Genomic DNA, 26,361 nt, shown 5'->3' with positions numbered 1-26,361 from the left:
ACTTATCCCTGTTTGCCTCAGTTCTTCATCTGTAAAATGATCTGGAGAAGAAAATGGTAAACCATTCCAGTATCTTTGCCAAGAAAACCCTAGAAGAGGACATGAAGAGTTGGACATGACTGATAATGACTAAACAGCCATGAGGTCTGCCCGAAAAGGGAGCTGGCCTGAGTCAGGATTGCACAGTTCATTTCAGAAAACACACTCTGGATCATCTGGTCATAATCTCTGCAGTCCGAAGCTGAAGACACCAGAAGTGGAGCACATTCCAAATCCCCACTTTCATTCACTAGGATGGTCTGAGGATATTGAGGACTTATAAGTCCTTTGATTTTTCTGTGGGCCATAAATTGTTTTTAAAAACAGTTTCTTCACTTTGGTTAGAGGGAATCAGAAAAGAAAAGAATGAATCCTAAGTGGCTACATAGTTTCTGTACACATGAGTAGGGATATGTTTAGGATAGGGAGATAATAAAGAGTCTAACAGAAGCTTTTTATATTTCTAGTGACATTTCAGAAGATACTTGTTTTAGTTATGGGTCATAAACTGGCATCTTTCTGTTTTTGTTTTGTTTTCTTTGCAGTATGCGTATTCCTGAAAAGTTTGATGTAAGCTGATTCTTTTGTAAATCAAGCCATCTTAAGCACATCAGCAGATTTGGACCTTTTTTTTTTGTTGGTGTTAATATGGGACCTTCATGAATTTGCATGTCTTCCCTGCCAGGGCCCATGCTAATCTTCTCTGTGGTATTCCGTTTTTAGAATATGTGCTGCCGAAGCAAGCGCAAGATCTGGACTTTTAAAAAAGGAACTTTTGGGCAGTGTGGTGAAATGGAAAGAATGCTGGATTTAGAGTCGGAGGACCGCTTTGTGAAGCCTGCCTGTAAATTCATTTATCTAGTAGGCATTTACTAAGCATGGGCTAGGTGCAAGGTATTGTGCTAAGATACTGCAAGATAGAAAAGTCCCTGACCTCTAGGAGTTTATATTCTGTTGGGGTTGGGAACCAATGGAAATAACATAGACAAAGTGAATTTGGGGAGTGCCAGAAAATTGAGATTAGGACAGGCCTCAAATAGGAGGTAGTCCTTGAGCAGAGCCTTGAAGGAAATGGACTTTTAAGAGACGGAAATGAGGATAGAGTGCATTCCAAGCATAGGGTATAGGCGCATGAAAAGGCTATGGAATGTTGTAAACGAGGGATACGAAGATGTCTGGTTTGGCTGGATTACAGAGTGCAAGAAGGGAAGTAATTTGTAATGATTCTAGAAAGATCGGGAGCTAAGTTATGAAGGGCTTTAAATGCCCAAAATAGGAGTTGTTATTTGATTCTGGAGGTAATAGAGAGGTACTTAGGAGGTTATTGAACAAGGGAGTGACATAGCTCTGTGCCTCAAAAATATTTCTTTGGGAGTCATATAAAGGATGGATAGGAGAGGGGAGAGACTTGAATCAGGGAGACTAGCTATGATGCAGCTGCAATAGTCCAGAGAATATGTAATGATGATCTGAACTTGGGTGTTTGCCCATCACTGGAGAGAAGGGGAGAGATAGGAGAGGTATTGTGGAGGTAGAATCGATAAGACTTCGCAGCTGATTGGATAGGTGAGATGAGGAAGTGGGAATTATCGAGGATGATTCTGAAGGTGTAAACTGGGTGATTGGATGGATAATGGTGCCTTTGACAAAAATGGGGAATTTGAGAAAGGGGTGGGTTTGGGGAGATATTTAATTTTGTTTTGAACATGTTGAATTTGTCTTTCCTATGGGGGAAATCCAGTTGGAAGTATCTAAAAGACATTTGGTAATGGGGGACTGAAGCTCAGAAGAAAGACCAGGGCTGAAGATAGAGATCTGAACATCTTTTTTTGGTTTGTTTGTTTTTTTTGTTAGGCAGTTGAGGTTAAGTGACTTGCCCAGGGTCACACAGCTAGTAAGTGTCAAGTGTTTAGTCTGAGGCCGAATTTGAACTCAGGTCCTCCTGACTTCAGGGCCGGTGCTCTATCCACTGTGCCACCTAGCTGCCCTTGAGATTTGAACATCTTAAACTCATGGGAGCGCATGAGATGTCCAAATGAGATAGTAAAATGAAGTAAGCCTAGGATAGAGCCCAGGGAGTATACCCACAGTTAGTGCATAGAAAGAATATAGAAGAATATAGGTCCTAGCAAGGGATATTGAGAAGTCATTCAGGCAATGTCACAAAAGCTCCCATATGGGAAAGTATCCATGATACTGTCAGATGTTATAAAGAGGTCAAGAAGGTTTAGGATTGAGACAAGTCCTTTGGATTTGACAAACAAGGGGTCATGAGAATAACTTATTTTTAGAGAACTTGAGCATGTTCCACGTGTATACCTGACAATTCTGTAAGGTAGTTAGCATAAGTATTATTTATTCCAATTTTACAGATGAGTAAATTGTGGCCCAGAGTGAATCAGTGACTGGCCTAGAGTCATTCAACCAAAGAAATATTGAAACCAAGATAGGAATCCATGTCTCCCAACTGGAAGTCTGGAGTTCTTTCCCCTATGCAACTTGATACATAAGCACTTAATAAATGTTTCCTGATTGAAATTGAAGTCAGTTTCTCCTAAGAGGGAGGGAATGAAAATAAGATAGGTGATCATACTTATGCTGCTTATCCTCACATGATTTTTTAGGAGAAAAGTACTTGTTTGAATGTCAGCTACTGTTGTTATTTAAGATTTAATGGTTAAATCCAATATAGATGGGGATTGCTGATTGAAAGGATACTGTTATTATTCCTGATGTTTTTGCAAATGAAATGGATTTGTTTTATAATAAAACAAATTTTATGAGAGTACAGTTGTCTTAGTAAGAAAATCACCTGAGTAAATTATCAGTCCTCTGCTTTAGCATCTTCCAAAGATGTGACAGGTGTGAGTTATTGTTCTTGTATCGTTCTTGTGTGAGTTATTTTTCTTTTCACAGAACTGGCCTTTTTTTCTCTCTCTTATCCTTTTGAATTTCTGCATTAAGATTTGGTCTCAATGCTTGCAGCCAAATAGTCTGCAAAAAGTATGTATTGTAATAGATGGTGTCTGAGTTAATTATCACTATTCTTGTTAATATCAGCATCTATGGACACTCTGCTGTATTCTTAATACCCTTGGACCTTTCTCTCTCGTTAGGTTTATCTTACTTTCTGATTTAGAAACTGAGTTTGTGCTTGCTGTCTAAGATAACACTATTGATTCACTTTCAGCACTTCTGACGTGTTCATGCCAAACTACCCATATTATGTTGCTTCATGTCTCTAGTGACCAAAGTCATGTCTTTGCAAGATGGTTGGCCAGGTTTAGAGTCCATTGCAGAAGCTGTGACCATTGGCAGAGTTTTTTTCCCCAATGAAGCTGGAAGGATTGAATTTATAACTTTCCTTCTTTCCTTCGGTCCTTCTTCCTTCATTCTTTACTCTTCCTCTCCTTCCCACTTTCTTTCCTCCCTTTCTCCTCTTCCATTTCATCTAGGCTGGAAATACTCACAGCCTAATTCCGACTACTGAACTTTGATCTGCTCTGTCTTCTACCTAGGCTGTTTGAGGGAGCTGACCATATTCATGTCAGACTTGCAGCAGACACCCCATGAGCGTAGCCCAGTGTAGCTTAGAATTCTCAAGCTCAGAAGATCCACTAGCTTAAGCCTCCTGGGTAGGTAGAATTACAGGTGTGTAGCCTCTGAGCCTGGTTGTACTGTGAATTTTCAATGGCTGTTTAATTGTGGTCTTTTAACCAGTGACGAGAAGGCAGTATACCTGTAGTACAGACATATTTAGATGTGATTCAGCCCTTTGCATTTACATGTATTAATCAATATAAATTCTGTTTAAGAAAAGAAAGAACATTATTTTGGGCAACTGCTGACATTTCTAGTTGACAGAATCTTAATTAGGCATTTTTATTGAATTCCAGTGATTCGTGTTTCTATTTTATTTTATTATTAATTATAATTGGTTCAGTATTGTACTTTTTTTTAGTTCAGAAGGCACATTGCATGCATTGTTCAACACAACAATCCTGTGAGTACAAATGTTATTGTTTCCATTTTACAGATTAGGAAATTGGTGCACAGAAAAATGAAGTGATTTTTTAAACCACCTATAAGTGTCAGAGCTGAAGGTAGACTCTGGTTTTCTCATTTGAAGTCCAATACTTTTTCCATGCTACCTCCTTAACTATTAAACTTTGAACGTGGCCTCCCACCAAAAAAAAAATAATCTTAAGAACTTGGAGTTTCTGTTTCTCTGACAGTCTGTCATACAAAATAAATATATAGAGAAATGTAGACTGTTTATGCTGTTATATCAAGCATCAAATATTTATTGACTATTGATTAGTGCTGCCAATATAGCAGGAACCTCACCTTTTCTAAAGGTAGAATTACATCACCATATCAAGGAACCAAATTATTTACTTTAATGCTAGTTCCTTCCATCTAATATTAATTCTGATTTATTCTTTCTCTGTCTTGTTTGTACCTAATTATTTGTGTATTGTCTCCCCCATTAGATTTTAAAATCCTTGAGAGCAGGGACATTTTTCTGTTTGTTTTTCTTTATGTCCTCAGTGCTTAGCATAGTACCCCACAAATAGTGATTAAGAAATGAATGAATTTGATTTTACCTTTTTTGTTGTTCAGTTGTTTTTCAGTTGTGTCTGACACTTCATGACCCCATTTGGGGTTTTCTTGGAGTGGTTTTCCATTTCCTTCTCCAACTCATGTTACTGATGAGGAAACTGAGGCAAACAGGATTAAGTGACTTGCCCAGGGTTACACAGCTAGTGTCTTGTAACAATCTTCATTCTATTTTACAGACTGTCTCCCAGAGTTTCTTTGAAAAGTCAGAAAAGTGCTTTTGTGGATGATTAGGAATGAAATATATATGTGTGTGTGTGTGTGTGTGTGTGTGTATATATATAAAATAAACAACTAATGAACATAATTAAGGGGATCATAAAAATGTGTTATGCAGAAGAACAATATCATTCAGAAGTTTCATAGACTGAATGGGCTGGAGAAGCTATCTATCACTTAGAAGATATGTTAGGTTTGTTCTGCCTGGCCCTAGAGGACAGAATTAGGAGGCAGTGTGAAAATTGTAGGTGGCCGTCTTTTATCTTGATTCATGGAAAACTTCCTGCCAACTGGAGCTGTCCCAAAGTGGGATAGGCTTCTTGGAATGCTAATGAGTTCCCTGTCACTAGAGGTGTTCCAAGTGGAGACTCAGTGATGAGTTTAAGTTGGACTAGATAATTCCTGAGATCCCTTTCATCTTTGAGATTCTATGATTCCGTGTAAATTTACGGTACAATTCTTCTTTCTCTACCTCCAGTTAAAGCTTTTCTTATCCTTAAAAAAAAAATAAAAAAGATGTTATATAAGATAGAGAGAGAGAGAGAGAGAGAGAGAGAGTGTGTGTGTGTGTGTGTGTGTGTGTTCACACCAGCAGATGGGAACTGAGATCTGAAAGCAAAATGTTTCTCGAAGGTGTGGAGAACATTCTTGGAATGATGCCAGTTGTAATTCTTGCTCTGCAGAGGACAAGAAGCTTTGTTGTAAAATTTGTATTGGCAGAGAGCAAATTTTAAAAATAATTCCCTTTATTTGAAAAACAACAATAACAAATGCCTTCAACTTGTGATAACCCAAAGTCAGTTAATACTTCAGAGATAGAAATAGTGAAGGAATTAACTTATAGAAAAAAAAAAACTCCAAACCTTTTCATTCCCTATATGCTTTAATTTCATTCTTGGTTTGCTATATCTAATTATAGGTTCTTAGTAAAACAGTTAAATCCCTAAGGCTAATTATCTGTAAACTCACATTGTGTCAAGGTTGACTTTCTTGACTTGAAGCTCTGATACCTGAGGTAAAGCCTTCTTCTAACTTGTTTTAATGTGGCTAGTACAGTCTCTGGCCAATAATTATCACAAGTAGATTCCTTGTGAGAAAGACAGGTTGGAGTCTCAATTTTCTCCCACTATCCAAAGACTGACAACGAGAACAGGTCTGTGCCTGATACCTGTGTTTCCTAATCACAAACACATAGGACTAACTCCCTAGGCTTCGAACTCTATGGATGGAAATCCCAAAGAATTTTATCAGCCTGATGTAAAGTGAGATGAGCAGAAGCAGGAGAATAATCTGCATAATAAGGCCTTTAAACATAATAGCTAATAATAATAATAGCAGACTTTTATATACTGTCTGCTATTGTCAACTGGAGCAGAACTGACCTCTAACCTGTGAGTGGCGGGAGCTGAACAGAGCAGGCTAAAGACAGGAGAGTCAGGAAAACAGAAGTTTAATTTTAAAGTCTGGGAAAACAGCTTGCCCTGCAAGGCCACATGTGCTGGAGCCCTGCCCTGGAGGACCTGCTTTAATGTTGACAGATCTCCATACTTATACCTGTGGCCATGCAGTGAGCTGTAGCCCTGACAATGAGGGGTGACAGCAACAGTGTGACAAGTCTGATTCATACCAGGACGTCATGACCAGAACATGGATTCAGCAGGAGCTTGTCCAAGCTCAGAGAACACCTGGTGCTGGTCAAAGCAATACAATAATTACGTGAAACAATTCTGGGATTTTGCTATGGCTAAGATCATACAGAGAGTGAGAGCAAAGGATTGTTGTTATGCCAATCTCAGGGCATAGCTTGCTTTCTGGGCCTTAACTGTGGAAAACAGAGTGTTTCCTAATATCTTGACACTATGTAACAGACACTGTGCTAAGTGCTTCACAATTGAATTATCTCATTTGATCCTCACAACAACCCTGTGAGTTAGGTGGTATTATTACTCCCATATAAGGAAACTGAAACAGGTGGAGGTTAAGTGATTTGCCTAGGACCACACAGCTAGCAAGGTTTTGAACTCAGATATTCAGGACTCCAGGCCTACTGCTCTATTTGCTGCACTATCTTTGAAAGATTTAGGAGCTCTGATCAACAGAATAAGCAACCTTTATTCCAAAGAACTCATGATGAAGTGATAGACTTAGTGTACAAATAGAGATATATATTTTTTGGACATGGCTAATTAAGCAATTGGTTTTGCTTGACTATACTCATTCATTACAAGGAAAAAAGTGATTTATATCATTTTATGCATAAGGAAGAAGCCCCTCAAGCCACCATGAGTATAGGAGCTTCCCTATGATTTCCTCCCCTGTCTTAATCTTCTGAGTAGTAAATGTACCTTTGTGGTGTGAACTCACTATGACTTCCCCTAAACTAATTAGACTGATCTCTACAGCATCAGCCAAGTTTAATGCAGTGCTGACTTTAAAAGCCCCACATTGAATTAATGACACCAGAAGGAATTATAAACAGCTTATATCAGTAGCATGTTTGGCTGTGCCTTGCACCTGTGTCCCCAGTGTTTAGCCTCTAGCTATGATTTTATCTAGTATTACTAATGTAATATAGAATATCTTTCCCCCTAAGTTCACACCCTAACTTTTTAGGAATTGCCTAACCAATCCCATTATTCTTCAGTTTTATGCCATGGTTCACAGAAGATTGATTATACACAATTGATGTCAACCACTATAGTTTATAATAGAAAAAGAAGGTGCTAACCCACTTTTCCCCCTTTAGTGCCCACTAGAAAACTCAGAGAAAGGAAAAGCTTCTAATAAATAACTAGGCGAGCAATATTAATTCATACAATGGCCATGCCCAAAAATATACACCCTCTGTTTCTTGAGTCTATTATCTCTCTTTCAGGAGGTTGGTAATATGATGAATAGGTCTTCTGGATACATGGGTTGGTCACTGCATTGATCAGAGTTCTTAATGGTTTTCTTTCATTGTTGTTTTCTTTGTATAATTTTTTTCTCATTTCACACTGCCTCAGTTTATACTAGCCTAGGTCCTTTGAAATCATCTCTCTTGTTATTTCTTATGGTTCAGTTATATTCCATCGAATTCGTATACCACAGTGTGTTCAGGCAGTCCTACACTGACAGGCATCCCTTTGATTCTGGTTCTCCTTCCTTTCTTCCTTCCTTTCTTCTTTCCTTCCAACTTATTCCCTCATCTTTTAAATAGGGATAATAATACCTTCACCGCCTTCACAGATAGTAATATCTTCACAGGGTTATTGTGAAGATCAAACCTAATAATAGCATGGGCATTGGAAACATAATTTATTATGCAGAACAACATAGGTCTTGTCTGAAGTAGCCAAAGAGGTATAAGAGGACAATAATTACCTTCTTATTCCAGGAATTAAAACCATATGTGTAGGGAGATAGAGAAGTCACATACTAGCTCAGCTTAAAGGCTATAAAGAGGTGATTGAAAAATTCCTAAAGAAGAGACTGCTTTATAGGAATAATAATTGTTAACCTTTTTAGTGCTTTAAGGTTTGCAAAGGACTTCCTACTTTGATCCTCACAACAACCCTGTGAGGGTAGATGCTGTTATTATCTCCACTTTAGAGATGGGGAAATCCAAGAGAGGATAAGTGGTTTTCCCAGGGTCACACAGCTGTTTGAGGCTGGATCTGAGCCTAGGTTTTCCTGACTCCAGCACACTACTACCTCCCATAGAAAGCCATTTTACTTTCAGAAGGAAGACTTTAAAAACACATTTCAGCAAACCAAAACAAAACAAAAAACATGTTTCTACTGCTTAGGGGCTTGGAATGGCACAATGGGGCCTCAGGTTCCCTAATTTTCCCCTTCTCTTGCCTTTGTCTCTTTCCCCCCAGAAAAACAAAGAAACAACAAAACTTTAGCAGCTGAGAGAGTTCCCAGATATAATTTTAATGAAATGGAAAGCAATGGAATATCGTGGAAAGAATACAGAATTTGTTATCAGAGGGCTGTGTTCAAATGTTGGCCTGGCCACTTTCTACCTGTGTGAGCTTGGACAAATCACTTAAATTCTCTGAACCTTTCCTCATCTATACAATGAGTGACTTGAACCAGAATAGGACCTTTGAGGTTTCTTTCAGCTTAAAATCTTTGTATGAGCTTGTGATTTCTGGAGTACAAGAGAATTTTAAAAACAGTTATATCTCAGGCAAGTGGAGTAGTGTAAAGAATATTGAATTAGGCCTCCAGATACCTGGATTTGAATCCCAGGTCAGCTGGTTGACTATTTACTTGCGTCACTTGAGAAAAGTCACTTTTTCCTTGGGCTTTCTTTTCTTCATCTGTGAGCTCTGTGATCCAATGTCCCTTCCAGACTTAACTCTTGTGGATGTCAAATGATTTTGCTAAGGTCATACAAGTAGCAAGTGGTAGAATGAGGATTTTGAAACCACTTCCTCTGAAGCACTTTCTTATTTAACTAAATTTCTCAGGTCATGTGATGCAGCAGGCATTGGGTTTGCAAAAGCAACCTGGTCAGGCCCATGTACAGCCCTGTTTATAGACTGAGACTCTCTTCTTTTCCTAGGAAAATCACAATTCTGAGCCTTTCCTTAGATTTCATTCTCTTCAAGACTATATGTGAAACTAAGAACTGTGGAAAGGAGTGAGTCTTCAGATTCAGATTTGTTCTTAGAGCCACCCTGGAGGATAAAGAAGAAATACCAGACCTCTCCATTAAGAAATTTAATTACTGTTTGAAAAATTAACTAAAGTGGAGACCTGCCACAGTTGTTACAGTTGTGTTTCAGTCAGTAACTCAGATAATAAGAATAAACATAGATTTAGAGCTGGAAGGTGACCTCTGAAGTCATCTGTTGCAACCTCTTATTTTTAAAGATGAGGAAACTGAGGCCCACAGATGTTAAACGATTTTGCTAAGGTGTTGAAAGTATTAAGTGGTAGAAGAAGGATTTGAAACCATTTCCTCTGAAGCATTTTCTTATTTTAGTAGTGACCTCAATAGGTAATACTCCTTGGTTTTTCCCTTACCTTCCTCTGCGCCCCCCCTTCTTCTTCTCCTTTTTTTTTTGCTAGGCAGTCAGGATTAAGTGACGTGCCGAGGGTCATACAGCTGGTAAGTGTCAAGTGTCTTGAGTCACAGTTGAACTCAGGTCCTCCTGACTCCAGGGCTGGTGCTGCCTAGCTGCCCCCTGCCTCCTTTTCTTCACTTTTTTCTCCCCTCCTCTTTCTTCTCTCTCCTCCCTCAGCCCCTCCTCCCACTCCCCATAGCTGAGTTTTTGTGAATGTGTGAGGGCGAATGAATATATATTTAATGAATAAATGAATGGATGAAGAAACATTGATTGAGTGTTTACTATGTTATAAGCTAAGTAATTAGAATACAAATGTAAAAGTGAAGACAGTTCTGGCTGTGAAGGGACTGATAGTCTAGTCTAATGGAGGAGATAGCACTTGTGGGGAGTTGATGGTAAGGGAGAAATATTTTGGTTTGGAAAGTCACAGAGATGGGGAGCATATTGGCATACTGGCACAACCTTTCCATGACATAGTTGATTAGATTATGATTTTCAGAATAGGATTATGATATGGCAGCTGATGAGATGTCCGGGGAATGAAGTGAATTGCGGCTAGAGTCAGTGGTTAGTGGACAAGTGAGACATTTATTTGCCAATTAGCACCAGTGAGGTCAGCAGTTATGATTTTCATCTTTAAAAAAAAATTACTGTTGGTGTTAGGGTTTTTTTTTTCCCCTAGAGACTTCTTTGAGAATAGCCTCCTCCCTCCCTAATTTTCCATTCCCTATATTAAACATGTATAAATAAAAGAGAGCAGTTATGGGGTTTCTCCACACAGTGTTAAGTTCTGGAATGCAAGGATTAATCATACCCTGGGATTTTGCATGACCACTGCTATTTAGTTCTTCAAAATGATTGTATACACTGATGCATGAGAATCTGGCCCTAATGTGGAGGAGATCTCTATTGTCTTGATGACAGATTTCTAATACTCATGCATGCTGCTGGAGTCATCAAGGATATCGACTACATCAGGGGCTCTTAACCTTGTTGCTTCCTTTTTGCTTGTGTCATGGACCCCCTCGACAATTTGATGATGCCTGTAAGCTTAGGGACACCTTGTCAGAATAACTTTTTTTTTATCCATAAAATTACAAAGGAAACCAATTATTGAAATACCATTATTAGAATTTTTTATACCCAAGCTTATCGATCCCAGGTTAAGAATCCTGAACTACATAATTTTACAGATATTAAGGGACTGGAGTTTTTGTAAAGAAGCCTAAGCAAATAATTAAATTCACCAAATATTTCATTGGCATCTACTGTGTGCAAAATATTATTCTGACACTTAATATATTAATATTCCTATTAAATATGATCAGTCTCTGTTGTAGATGAGGAAACAGTTTCCTAGAACTTAAACCCATTTTGTCTGAGCATAAGTTCAGTCCATCTTCCCTGTTCCCCACTTCCCCTTCCTTGATCCCCCACCACCCCTTTCTTATAAATGGGGGTTTTTTGTTATGTTTTTAAAAATTTCACTTAAATAGAATTTAATTCATTTAAAAAAGCCTTTGCCAGCTGCGTTATAGCACAAAATTAGTCAAATATAGGAAGCCAGACAGATTTTTATATGTTGTTAGGTGATGTAGTGGAAAGGGCACTGATTTTTGAGTCAGAGAAACGAGGTTTAAGTATTGCCTCCTGTATTTACAACATTGGGCATTTCACTTAACCACCATGGGCCTCTCAGTTTCCTCATTTGTAAAGTGGGGGGAGGGTATTTGAATTATATAGCCTCTGAGATCCTTTCCAGCTCTAGAAAATATTACTCTGTAATATTTTTCAAACAGCACACCAGAAAAAAAAAACTTTTTTTTCTTATGAAAGTTACAAACTTGCATGCTATGTTTAATTCATCAGCTGTGTTCACAATTCACAAACCCAAGCCATCTGGCTGCTTTCTCCTAGATCTGGGTGATTTCTTTAGAGATTCAAAAAAGCAGGTCAGTCATTGAAGTGCAGCATTCCAGAATTGAATTACGTATTTTATTTGTTTAATTCTCTTTAGATTCTGGCTGGAGCTCTTAAGAGTTCTAGAGGGCTGAGCTGCTGCAGCTTGTGTCTACCTGTGCTTTCAGGAAGGAATTGTAGAAAAGCATAAAAGTCTAATTTTAATAATAGTTATACCTATCATTAATAGAGAGCTTTAAGGCTTGCAAAGCACTTTATATATTGTAAACCTCCTGAGTGTAGTCTAAGAAAGACAAACAGAATTAGGCTGTATTTGTGTTTATTCTCTCAAATTGGACAGGCATGCATATGAATGCATGGGAGCTGCAGTTGTAACTGAGCTTCCTTTGGGGTTAGGCTGCACAGTTTATATGCCCTTTTAGCAAGAGCTGCTGTTACTCCTTCATCCTTTCACTCCTGGATAGAGAAAATATCTCTAAACAAGACCGTTCCCAGTCCTGAGCTATCTAAGCAAAAGAATCTGCCTCCACCCAAGCTTGAGCAGAAGCTATGGACTTCCCTACTTGGCCACTTTAGATTAAATTCCTTGAAAGCTTGGGTGGTGTTTGACCAGGATAAGGAGAGTCAGTGCAGTCTCATTATCAGTAATGTCCTTCTCAAGAAAAGCTCAGCATAGTCAGGACTTAGGAAAGGGGGGGAGGGGAAACTCTGACCCTCCCCAGGTGGTTATTAATAATCATTTTGTTATAATAGTTTGCAGGGATTTCCATGTTCGGCAAGCAAATTTGCAAGGATCTCAGGTATGTCTTGAAGGATGTTCAGTTTGCCTCCTCACTGGCTGATTCTGATTCCCAGGTTAATCTGGTCTCTGCTTAGTAAGGAAGCTCAACAGATCAAGGTGGTTAGTAAAGTCATTAACCATTCTGTTTTCACAATTTCCATAATATATTTGATCTTCACATCAACTCTATGATGTAGGTACTGTTATAATCTGCATTTTACAGGTGAGGAAACTGAGGCACAAACTTTCTTAGTATAACACTGCTAGTAAGAGTCTGAAGCAGTTTGTACTCAGGTCTTCCTGATTCTAATCCCCTTGCTGTTTCCACTTTTCTGCCTACCTACTTAATTTTAATTGTTAGTACCCAGGTAAGGAGCCTCTGTTTCCCTGGTCATCAATATAGCTTCTTGGGCTTTCCTAACAGATTTAGTCAAGGTTGAGTTATGAGGCTTTTTTCCCTTTCATGGACTTACAGGGGGAGAGGGATAGTGAAAAATAAAATGGAACAAGTGAAAATTCTGGAAATGTCTATCTGCAGAGAGGTCAGTAATAATAATACTTAAAAACAATTTTTTAAAATGTTTAATTTTTGTGTTCGGGGTTTTTTTTGTTTGTTTTTTGTTTTGGTATCCAATTCTTTTCCCTCTCTTACTCCAAGATCCATCCTTATAATAAAAGAACTAGTTAAAAGATAAGGTCACTTTAGCAAAATTCAACTGAGTATGACAGTGTATACAACCTTTGCAAAGAAGGGAGTTGTTTCTTCTCATCCTTTCTCTGGAGATAAATGTAGTCTTCATAATTATATAGCATTCAGATCCTTTTTTTCCTTACGTTTTCATCATTGAAGTGACTGTTTATAAATTTTTCCTGGTTCTGTGTGTTTCACTCAGTGTCAGTTCATATATCTTCCTGTGCTTTTCTGAATCTTCTTATTCAGTGTTTCTTACACCGTAGCTACCATTTTGTTGCCTCCATTTGAAGTAATAACATTTTAATTTGAACCAGTGCCTAACCCTGGAAATCCCCGGTTGTATGTTTCCTCCGTCCTTACTCTGTGGTACCTAAACACTTTTTCCAGGAAGATGCAGATGTGCCTCACTAGTATCTCTTTTGGTAAATTCTTAGAATGTTAGAGCTGGTTAACTCCGGAGACCATCTAGCCTAACTCTGTCATTTTATAGATAATTCCAAGGTTTCTAATATGGTAGAATGGTGATACTATTAATAGAAACAGCAGTTGGGATGGGGAACATGTCAATATGTAAAACCCAATCTTACTGGCACACTGAAGTACTTCACTTTGCCTTCATTGCATAGTATTAAAGTATCTAACTAAAACTTCATTATAAAAATGGAATTTATTTACAAACCAAGCACTCTACTTCAAACAGTTAAAAATCAGTTTTCTCTGACTTCTAATTTTAGAAGGAATCAAGCTGACCTTCAATTTGCAGTTGCTAACTGAAGCCCCGTTACCTGGGTGACTAGATTTGCAATATGTCAGTATGCAAATAGCATCTGTCCACAAGGAAAGAGAAGGACCTTGTCTAGGGGGGTGTCAATTAGTCTGGGGAAAATTCTTCATTTGGTGTTAGAGTTGGAGAAGCATCCAGAGGTGGGGGAGAGATAGGAAAGGAAACCCAGAGAAGAGGTTTTGATGTTTGGGTTTTGTAGCTTTCTTCTTTTAGCTCTTTAAGGTAGGTCTGATGGGTCAGTATGATTGAGTAGATAGGCCAGTCTTGGAATCAAGAAGACTTGGGTTTGAGTCCTGCCCCTGACATAGATTCCTGTGTATGCATGGGGCAGTCAGGGAACCTGTCAGTTCCTTAGGTAAATGTAATCTATCAATCAGCAAGCATTTATTAAGAGTTTACTATGTGCTAGGCCCTAAGGATATAAAAGAAATAGAAGAAACAACCCTAAGTCTCTTGGAGATTACACTCCAAAGGAGGACACAACATAAATATAAATCCTTATATACAAGGTAAATGCAGAGTAACCTTTGAGGGGAAGACTTTGGCATTTGGGGAACAGAACTGGCCTCTTGCCGGAGGTAGCATTTGAACTTGGTCATAATCTGATTATAAATTACAAATGAGTTGCCAGTTGAGGGATTTCTCACACTGGAAGGTCCCCACACCAGTGAAGACATAGGTCCAACCAAAACCCCCCAGACAAACCCAAAAAGAAGGTATGGGTAGAGCTAGTTATAAGATGCAGATTTTCATCCTTTGAAATCAAAGTCTCCAAAGTCAGAATTCTAGTATTTACTAACCAAAAGTGGTCTCCTGTGATTTAGAATGGTTCTTTTTCTTCTTGTAAAGTTATCAAAAGGGGAGCAAAAACCACTTGGCTATTTGCTAGATAACTTGGAAGAGTTTAAGGAAGCCTTTAAAAATTGGATTCTTCCCTTGCCTGTTAGCACTTGTAATCCAAGTCCCAGTTGATAAGAAGTTTGGGGCTTTTTTCTAGTACAACATGAACTAGATATCAGGAATTAGGCCTCCAAAATAGTGGAAAGGATTTTCTATCTCATTCGATTGCCCATCTGGTTTGTGGCATAATCTGTAGGAATTTTCTTCTGCACTGGGTGTGTGTACATCAGTATGCCTACACATGCTTTCAGGCTAAGGCTTAAATTTGGAAAAATTCAAATCTGGAGGCAGCAAACCTCTGAAATCCTTTTTCATTAATTGGTGTCTGTCACATCAGCTATCAGCTGTAGGAATATCTTTCACTCTTCTATTGTGTTCCTTTCAGAAGTCTAGTTTTATTTTTTACTTCAAAATAAGGGTCTCCTAGCAAATTGATAAAGATGCACTTGGGCTTGTTAAACTGACTGTTGAAATGCCTGAATGTTGAAATTTTATGGTGTCTGGTGTGTGATTTCTAGGACCTCTTGTTATATGTGGAAGGATCTATTAACTTCTTAGAATTTTGTACTGCAAATCCTGTCTTTGGGGAATTTAAATGAAGCTACGATGTTTGTTGTGGTATATTTACACGCACATACATATTTGTGTAAAAAATTAAGATCTTTTTAGGATTTTTGTTTATTAGAAGTTTATTCTTCCTCACCTATAGAAACTGAATTAGTTTTCCCATTGTAGAATCCTGAAAGAGAGGAAAAACCATACACACACCTTTATAAAATCTTTGATTTTCTACATCGGAGAGCAGCCAAGATCATTCTTCTGGTACTAGCCAGGGAATTTAAGAGGCAGAAATTCCTGGGAAGATTTATGCCCATGTGAGTTGTCTAGTACACTGTAAGTGCTAATTATCCTCAGTTTTTTTCTTCCACCCCTAAGGTCTCCTCCTCCTCACTTAAAAATAAAAAAAAAAAGTAAATAATTGTTCATCTAGACCCAAAAGGCTGTACCAGCATCATTGAGAAAATTCTCTATATTTTCCTTGTTTTAAATTTTTTTTTTCAAAATTATTATGAGCTTGGTAACCATCAACATTTTTTTCCCATACGAAGAATAGAAAAATAACTGCAAAAGAAACCATGAATACCTGCCATATATAGCTTGTTGTTTTTTAAAGTATAATACAAATTTAACATGTTTGTCCTAATGTTACCATGCTTTTATGTGTCCCCTTCTGAATTTCCTTCTGCTCTTTTTTTTTTTAAAGGTAGTTGGGGTTAAGTAACTTGACCAGGGTCACACAGCTAGTAAATGTCAAGTGTTTGGTCTGAGGTCAGATTTGAACTCAGGTCTTCCTGACTTCAGGGCCGGTGTTCTGTGCCACATAGCTGCCCCCATTCTGCTCTTTTCTGTATTTTTTTTTCCTCTTTGTTTTTGCCTTTTGGTGAGGCAGTCAGGGTTAAGTGATTGGCCTAGGGTAAGTATCAAGTGTCTGAGACCGGATTTGAACTCAGGTCTGGAGGACTCCAAGGCAGGAGCTCTATCCACTGCGCCATCCAGCTGCCTCCTCTTTCTTTGTGTTTTAAAATGATTCATTTACCTTTTGCTTTCTTTTCTTTCTCTTTTGTTATTGTTATCACTATTCCTTTCACTCTCTCCCTAACACCCCACCCCCACCTGAAAGTCCTCACCTGTAAAAAATATAGTCAAGAAAAACAAATCCACATATTGGTTGTGTCAGAAAATATGTTTTATTCTTCACCTTATTCCATCACTTCCCTGCCACACAGGTGGAAAACATGCTTCATCATCAGTCTTGTGGAGTTAATGGAATTGGAATTGATCATAGTTCTTAAATATTTTGTAAGTGTTTTTCCTTCCATCTTTGTAGCTAGGTGAGTTCAGATATGATTTTACTCACTTACTAGCTGTGATATTTAGTGCTTACTACTACCAGGCCTCTTGCTAACTAGCCCAAAGAAACATAGCCCCTGCCCTCAAGGAGCTTACTTTCAGTTGGGGAAGACTGTACTTAAAAGGTAACTGAAAAAGGTGGAGCAGGTCTGGGCAGGTACCTGAGTTGGGGCAGGATAGAAAAAATCCTGAGAATCAGTAGTGCAGTTTGGAGAGGAATGAAGTCTTAATACTAGACCACTTCTAGCTATATAGCAGGCCACTCCCAGTCATTACCTTGACCACTCCGGCCTTGGAGTATATAGACAACCAAATCTGTCTCCACCCAAGCTTTAGCAGAATTAGATTAAATTACTTGCAAACTTGGGTGGGAGCTGACCAGGATTAGGAAAATCAGTGTAATCTCATTATTGCAATGTCCATCTGAAGATCTTGAAGTCAGGATTTTTGGCAGAAGGGGTGGGGGTGAGGAGGAAAAGCTCTGAATTTCTAAGATACTGGATTATTATTAATAATCTTTTTCACAATGGTAATATTCCATTTACATTAAAATACAACAGTTGCCCAATTGATAGATAGCAATTTTGTTTCCTAGTTTGTTTGGGGGTTTTTTGCTATTGGAAAAAAGTGATACTATCAGTATTTTGGTATCTCTGTATATGACCTTTATTCCTGTCTTTGATATCCTTGGGAAGGATATGCCCAAAAATGGGATTTCTGGGTCAAAGAGCATTGGCATTTTAATCCTTTTTTTTTTAAGTGTAATTCCAAATTACTTTACAAAATGACTAGATCCCTTCAAGCTGATGAAGTTCTTCTATTATAGGCTTCTGATTTGAGGTTTGAATTTGCAAGGCTTTTTCCCTTCCCACCTAGCTGTGTCCTTATCCATTCTTTTAAAAAAATGTAGACATATGCATATGCAGTAGTATTATTTACCCATCTTTGTATATAATAAGTATTGGAGCACTGTTGTGCTTCATTTTTATTAAGGCACCTAAAAAAATCTAGTTTTGGGTGGGAGGAGAAGAAGAATGAGAAGAAAGAATTCATAGAATTTAGATTCATATCATCTCTCCTCCTTTACCTGCTCTTCTTGGAATTCTGCTGTGAGGCTTTCCCATTGTCAGTGGCCTGATTTTCTCTGTAGTGGATGTTATTTGTCCCTCATTTTTGAAAAGGCTCAATGATATCATGAGGTGTCTTGACTTGTTCATGAATTGGCTTTAAGTGAGGCAGAGTTGCACAAAGTCATTGCATTGCTTAATACCCTAGAAGAAGGAGATCTTCTCAGCAAGCCGGCAGGCACTTTTTTCCTTGCTCTCTCTGCCACACCTTGACAGGCAGACAGTTGTAGAACTTTCTAAGCATTTTGGTTTGGAGTCCTGTTACATTCAGTAGAGTAGATTGAAATGTGGAATTTGGTGCTCATCCCTGGGAAATAGGAATTTGCCTTGATCATTTACTCTTCCCTTTCTGTTATTTACTTTACTTTGCCAAGGAAGAAGTAGACTCAATTTATTGTTTCTAGGGAAAAGGGCAAGTCATTCTCTTTGATTATTTCATCCTACATACTCACTCTTACAACCTTTAAGTTCTGTTCAAGTAAAACCCCCTGAAGAGTAGGATGGTAAATGAACCCTGAGATATGCCAGATTTAGACCACTGGACATAACTTAGGCCATAAGGAATCTGTTTGTTTATTTTTTTGGAGAATGGGTCTCCCTCTCTCACCCAGGTTGGAAGTGCTATGGCAGTGGCCACTCGTGGACTAACCCTACTACTGACTAACACATGAGCTCTGAGCTTTAACTTTCTCTCTCTCTCTCTCTCTCTCTCTCTCCCCCTCTCTCCCTCCCTCTCCCTTTCTGTTCCCCTCTTCCCCATATGGATGCTGCCAAACAGTATAGATGAGATCTCCCAGTACCAGGGATTACACCACCCTGCCCTGCACTAAGGAGTCTTTATAGAGGATTTGAAAGGAAAAGGGTCTGGGCCAACCATGTAAGAGAATGCCTGTCCTGACTGGAGGTACCGAGCTTAGGTACTGAATGTCTGAGGCATTGCAGTCACATTTCAGCATAGCAACTATATGTATATCAAATCAGCAGTTCTGAGAGAGGTAGCCTAATGTAAACATAGTATTATTATTAAATCATTATTTATTATTATTATAAAAAGTGCCAGCTGTATAATGTTGGACAAATCACTCCAAACCTCTCTGTGCCCTATTTAATATCCTTATCTGCAAAATGGAGAGGTTGAATTAGGTGACTTACCAAGTCACTTCCAGATATGGTGTGTTGAAAAGAACACTGGCCTTGGAGTCAGGACGCCTGATCCCAGTTACTAGCCATGTCATCTTGGGCAAATAAAAACAGCAGCAATAATATTAATTATAAACATAAGCTTTACTGACATTATCCCATTATCTCAAATCAGTTACCTTCTTTGAACCTCAGTTTATTATCCATAATATAGAATCATAGACTTACCCTGCTTACCTCAAAGAGTTGGTACAAGGTGACAATTATTTGTATATTGAATCACTATTTCTTTGAGGATTGGTAATAATAATAACAGCTAGTGCTTTCAGCTTTGCAAAGCACTTCACAAATATTATCTCATTTTATTTTAACAACCTTGAGAGAAATTGACTGTTAATTATCCCCATTTCATAAATGAGGAAACTGAGGCAGACTGAGTGATTTGCCCAAGGTCACGTTGCTAATAACTATCTGCTGGGGGTTTGAACTGAGCCCTTCCTGTCCCCTTCTCTGTCCACTGTGCTACCTAGCTACCATTTCATCATTATGAATATTTTCTCTGCTAACCTAGATAACAAATTAGCAAATGGTCTCTATGAGTTGTTATTATTGAAAAAGTCTTGCAGACAGTGAGCCTCTCTGATTTTAGCTGAGTTGGTCTTCGCGGACTGTCTTTTTTTATTTGTATTTCCAGTCCTTAGCACAGTGCCTGGCACATAATAGGTGCTTAATAAATGTTTATTGTATTGTATCATTACGGTCCTAAATATGGTGGTAGAAGGGACCTTAGAGATCCACTAAGCTGTTCAGACTCTTCATTTTTTTGATGAGTTAACCGTAAGGCACAGAGTGTTAGTTTAAGTGATATGTATTATATGTCAAAGGTGGAATTTCGACAAAGACATCTCCCCCCTCTTCCCAATTTAAAATCCGTGCTTCTTACATTGCCCTCTCCTAAAATAGCTGTCAAGTCTGGCACCTCATCTACAACTGATAAATAATAATGATTTGTAAAACATTTTCCACATACTATTCCATTTTATCCTTCACAACCCTATGAGGTAGGTGCTATGATTATACTTCTTTTTTAGATGAGGAAACTGAGGCACACAGGAGTTAAGTGACTTCCCCAGGGTCACAAGGCTAGGAAAGTCTCCGAGGTTGAATTTGAACTGAGGTCCTCCCAACTCCAGATCCAGTGCTGTGCCAGCTGGCTGCCTACAGTACATGCCATTTATTTAAGAACTTGCTATGAGGGAGGCACTGTGCCCAAAGCCTTTTAAAGCTTGTTGGCCTCCCTTCCAAGAACCCGAGATCACCTCTATATCATCAAGAGTCATCAGGGTAAGAGACTCCTCCCCCATCTCCAGGATGCCTCATTTCTGACTCTGGTATTGTAAGTTTTAAGCAAGAATCTTTCTCTCAATACAATGAACCTGTGGCTTAAGTACAGCTATTTTGTTGCAATGGTTACTTATGTGAAACTCTTTGAGAATCTTATATTTTGTTCTGTAGCATTTGATATACCTTGGAGAAAACTTTCAGGTTCCAAGAGATACATATGTATGTTGGGGGGGGTGGAGTGGGGTGGTGTAGTGTGAGCGGATAGGGAAATGTTTTAAAAAGTGAGAATAATTCATTTACTAAACAGCAATAAATTTCTCATTTTTTTCTTTTTGGTATTCGAAATACCTCCCTCTTTAGTTAGCATAGAACCTAGGGCAGCATTAATTTGTGTTGTCAGCACTTATTTAGAAAGCATTCCCTGAGATCTTGTTCCAGGGATGAGGTGGCTTGAATAATTTTTCTGTATATTATGAACTCCCATTATCTAATTCTGCATGAAATAGCCAGTTGCTTTGTGTCTAGTTAGCCTTTTCTGTCTCATCTTCCCCAACCTGGAAGACATTTGTACAATATTTATCCCTTCCCTCCATGCTGTTCTTCATTTTCTGAAAATAAAAGTATAAATAGGCACAGTAGATCTCATAAAGAAGGGCCCTCTTAGCTGTATAAAGTCATTACTGCTAGGGCAACAAAGGTATTCTCTTTCCCTTCTCACACCTAACCTTCTTCTCCCCACTGCTGTTCACTTGACTTCCCTTGGGAAGGTAACTGGCCATGAGGACAAGGTTAGTGAGAACAGGGCATCTTTCTGTGCTGAACTTGTCCTTGGACGGAGCCAGACCACACAGTACATTTCCTGGAATAACTCACTTTCCAGAGGGTTGGGTTTTCTTGGTCTTGTGATTGGCTACATGTTTACATTCTGTAGTAAACACAGGGGCCTTTGATTGCTTTCTAAAGGTCATACCAGTCACCTTTTGTCTATGGATTGAGGCTGGTTTCGTATTTCAAGTAGTTTGTTGGCTCCAATGACTATATAAAGCTTTTTCTGGCCTGTAAAGCTCTTTCCTTTTCTTCCCCTCCCCTTCCCTCCACTTTCCCTTCTTCCTCTCCCCTTTTTCTTCCCATTTCCCCTCTCCTTTTCCTCTCCTTTCTCCCTTCCCCCTCTCTTCCTTCCCCTCTCCCTTCCTTCTCCCCTATCCTTTTCTCTTCCCCTCTCCCTTCTCTTTCCTTCTCCTCTCCCTCTCCCTTTCCCCGTCCCCTTCTTCTTCCCTTTCCCCTTCCCCTTGCCCTTGCCCCCTTCCTCTTCCCTTTCTCCTCCTGTCTCACCCAGGTTGGAAGTGTCACTATTACTGATGACTCACAAGAGCTTTGACTTCTTTCATTCCTGGCCTGGGCTGGTTCCTCCCCTCTTTAGGCAAGCTGGTGGCCTCACCCCCTTCCTTCCATGGCTCAGCTTAGCTTCGACACTCAGTTTTGAGCTCACTAGCTTAGGAGGTTTGGTATAGCTTTAACCTCCCCATGAGCTCAGATGACAGGTATAGATGCTGCCATGCCAGGTCAGTAGTTAGGTTCTTAAAAGCCAGTTAGAGGTTGTCCCTGTTTTTGCTTCCACTCACAGATTCTTGTTAAGTCAGGGATAGTCCAGAATGGACAGGATACTAGGTTGTAATGTAGATTGTCTCAAAGACCTGCTTGTCTAGAACAAGGGAAGTCACATATTCTGCTATTGAGGCAGTCTGTTCATAGCTTTAGTTGATGCTTATATAGCTGTACATGAGTACCATATAATTTACCATTATGACTTTCCAGTTTGTAAGAAATCTTCAGCAACATATATCCGTTCCAAAGGCAAGCAAGTTTTAGAAGAAAGCCATGGTTGGCTATGATAGACTTAGCTCTCCTCAGCAGTACAATGACTCAAGACAATTCCAAAAGACTCATGATAGAAAATGCTATTCACATCCAGTAAAAGAACTGGTGGAGGCTGAATGCAGATTGAAGCATACCATTTTCACTTTCTTTGTTTCTCTGTGTGTTTGTTTTCCTTTTGTTCTGTTTCTTCTTTCACAACATGACTAATATGGAAATATGTTTAACATGATTACACATGTATAACCTATATCAGATTGCCATCTTGAAGAGGAGGGAGGGAGAAAAATTTGGAACTCAAAATCTCATAAAAAATGAATGTTGAAAACTCTTTACATGTAATTAGAAAAAACAAAATACTATTTACTTTTTTTTTTTTTTACAGAAGAGGCACAAAAATGTATCCAGCCTGCCTTTAGTTTTCCTGTATTTCATATATTGTACTCAGGGGTTCTATTTAGTGAATTTGTCTCAACATGCTAAGTATACTTGGAGAAACTTGTATGCTCCTTTGGTTACCAAGGGACTGCCACTCAGTGCCTGAGTAAAATGTAGCTTCTTTTCCTAACAGAAGTGAACTCTTCTGTCTGTTTATCTCTCCTTTGAACTTACAGGATGTCAGGCCCTCTGTATGCAAGACTTTTGTATTCGTTTTCAATCAAAGACAGATCTTTGAAATAAATATTAATAACTCATCTGCATCTGAAATCATTCTACCTTTCTCTTCATTCCCACACCATAGCACATAGCTAGTGCGTCATTCAGGGACCTCAAAGGGCTGCATATAAACATCGAAGGGAAAAGATAAAAATGTAATGATGCATTCACTGATATACCAAAATATGAGCTGCAGGTTTGTATTTTCTTCGCGGGATCGGATATTGGTTTTGGTAGTTTATTGATTTGGCAGGGAGAGATCTGATAGAACACGGAAGAGCTTTGTACTTCTCTTTTAATCATGGTCCACGTGGAGAAATTGGAGACCCTGCCTGCCCATTGAATTACGGAGCTGAAATGGACTTTGAGGGGTCATCTGGTCTATCCTCCTACCTGAACACAACTCTGATAGATGAAAATTTGAGCTTGTATCATCTCCAGAGAAAAATAAGTATGTTGCAGTCACTCCTGGCTTAAATTCGTTATGAAACAGAACCCTAGACTGGTGAGCCTTTATAACAGTCGGTCAACAAACATTTATTAGGTACCTGCTGTGTGCCAGGAACTATACCAGTCTCTGTGATATGTAGCAATTATATCCATCAAGGAACCCTTTCCTTATCAGCCCACTACTGGAGTTGAAGTGATCAGGATATAATTTATAGTCTATTATAATCTCCCTTTCTATCCTTTCAGAGCCCCTACATACAACGTATCACAGTTAGGATATATCACTTGAAGGGATTGATAACTTGAATGTGCAACCAGAAAGTTGAGAGTCAAAGTGTTACTAGTAGGAAAAACGTCAAGTCACCTGGTAGCACATTGTGTCAAGATTGTGGTCCTTGAAGTTGTGTCTTCTTTAATAGAAGCAGCAACAACAGCAGTGACAACAGCAGTAACAGTAAGATAGCAACTTGTCTCTATTCCATCTCCAAAGATGAGAATGAGATACTAATAACTGACAATATACAGCATTTGCTTTGAATGTTGCAAAACACTTTATGTACCTTGTCTTTTATGAGGTTGGTATGCTGGGTACTCCAGATATCATCCTCATTAATTGTTCATTGAATATTAATAACTCATCTGCAGCAAAAATCATTTTACCTTCTTCATTCTGACACTATAACACATCTAATGTGTCGTCTGGGGACCTCAAAGGGCTGCACATAAATTTTGAAAGGAGAAGATAAAAATATAATGCATTCACTCATATACTAAAATGCAAGCTGTAGATTGTATTCTTGAGGAAATTGAGGCTAGTGAGGTTAAGTGATTTGTTCAGTCATACAGCTTGGGACCATACAGCTAGGGGTAGAATGCTAGGCCCAAGTCAGGAAGACTCACTTCCCTGAGTTCAGATCAGACACTTAGTAACTGTGTGACCCTGGGCAAGTCACTTAACCCTGTTTGCCTCAGTTTCCTCACTTGTAAAGTGAGCTGGAGAAGGAAATGACAAACCACTCCAGTATCTTTGCCAAGAAAACCCCAAATGGGGTCAGCAAGAGTTAGACACTACTGAAAAACAGCAAACAGCTTGTAAATTTCAGAGGCAGAATTTGAACCTAGACCTTCCTCACCTGAAATCCAGACCTCTGTCTTCTGAGCTGAGCTGCCTCACTGCATGGTTAGCCCTGCGCTTTTGGAAAATCACTTTGGCAACTATGTGGAAAATTAATTGCATGGATTGCAATAGGAAAACACTTGAGACAGGCAGGCTAATTAGAAAGCTATTGAAGTAACATGGGAGAATGGTGAGCATGAATTAGGAGAGTAGATGGATGAGTACAGAAAAGGAGGCATATGAAAGGATGGTCTGAAGGTAGAGATTACAAGATTTCACAATTGATTGGATATGATGGGAGAGGGGGTGAGGAGGAGTGAGGGGTCAAGAATAATGCTGGGCTTGTGACCCTGGGTGATGGGAAAGGTGGTGGTGCCTTTCTGGTACTGCTTGTTAAAGGATCCTTTAAAGTCTTCTGCCTTGCTATTGAATAGCTACTTTCACTAGTGACTAATCCTTCCATTCCCTGTGGTTTCTATTTTGCCTCTAGGTAACTTTTTTTTTTTTTGGTGGCAGTTGGAGTTAAGTGATTTGCCCAGGGTAATAACAGCTAATAAGTGTCTGAGGTCAAATTTGAACTGAAGTCCACCTGACTCCAGGCCTGGTGTTCTATGCGCTGTGTCACCTAGCTGTCTGTCTTCCCTACCTCCACCCCAATCCCCACCCTCACCCCACAGTGACTTTAAATTGAAGTTTTCCCTTTCATTGTTTGATTTCATTATTTCCTTTTAGTGTGATGGCCCAGCTGATTCAACATGGACCCATAGCTCACTATACTTATCAGTCAGTCAGTTAAAAAGCATTTATGAAGCACTAACTGTGTGCCAGGCCTTATGTTAGGCATTGTGGATACAAAACCAAAATTGAAACAGCTCCTGCTCTCAAGAACTTACATTATTTTTGGGAAGAAAATAAACATGGATAAGTATATGTAGGATATCTACAAAGGAAATATAAGTTAATTTTGGAAGGGTAGGCTCTAGGACTTGGAGGACGTCTTCCTGTAGAAGATGAGCTGAATTCTGATGGAAACAGATTTTAAGAGATGGAGGTAAAGGCAGTGCATTCCAGGGGGGATAGTGAATGGAAAGACACAGAGAAGATGAATTGCTAAGTTTGAGTAGCTATCATAAGACCTGTTTGACAGGATTATCTTGTGTTTGGAGGGGGAGTAATGTGTAATGAGGCTGAAAATATAGTTTGGGGACAAGTTGTGAAGGACTTTAACTGTCACACTGGAGAGCTCATATTTGAACCTAGAGGCATTAGGGAGTCTCTGGAGTTTATTAAGTAATGGAGGAACATGGTCAGACCTGCGCTTTTGGAAAATCACTGTGGCAACTATGTGGAAAATTAATTGCATGGATTGCAATAGGGAGATACTTGAGACAGGGAGGCTAATTAGAAAGCTATTGAAGTAGCCTAGGAAAAAGGTGGGCATGAATTAGGAGAGTAGATGGATGAGCACAGAAAAAGGCATATGAAAGGATGTTGTGGAGGTAGAGATTACAAGATTTCACAACTGATTGGATATGATGGGAGAGAGGGTAAGGAGGAGTGAGGGGTCAAGAATAATGCTGGGCTTGTGACCCTGGGTGATGGGAAAGGTGGTGGTGCTCTTGACACACATAGGGAAATTCAAAAGAGGGGTAGATTTAGGCAGAAAGAGAATGAGGCCCATTTTGAACATAGTGAGTTTCACATTTGTATGGGGCAGTCA

The 26,361-nt window shown here is 39.1% G+C and overlaps 1 protein-coding gene and 1 non-coding gene across 4 annotated transcripts in view; one reads left to right on the top strand and one right to left on the bottom strand.

Moving 5' to 3' along the window:
- PITPNC1 (phosphatidylinositol transfer protein cytoplasmic 1) overlaps positions 1-26,361 on the top strand; it is a 360,189-nt gene that overhangs the window by 102,808 nt on the left and 231,020 nt on the right. The gene's annotated exons all lie outside the window — the stretch shown is intronic.
- Positions 682-786, bottom strand: LOC144458057 (U6 spliceosomal RNA). The gene has a single exon (XR_013487610.1). It is a non-coding gene; the product is annotated as a U6 spliceosomal RNA (small nuclear RNA).

The sequence above is a fragment of the Phascolarctos cinereus genome, unplaced genomic scaffold (genome assembly GCF_003287225.1).
Source record: "Phascolarctos cinereus isolate Bilbo 61053 unplaced genomic scaffold, phaCin_HiC Scaffold_5;HRSCAF=322, whole genome shotgun sequence".
In the NCBI taxonomy this organism is placed as follows: Eukaryota; Metazoa; Chordata; class Mammalia; order Diprotodontia; family Phascolarctidae; genus Phascolarctos; species Phascolarctos cinereus.
This window is presented reverse-complemented; position numbering and strand designations above follow the sequence as displayed.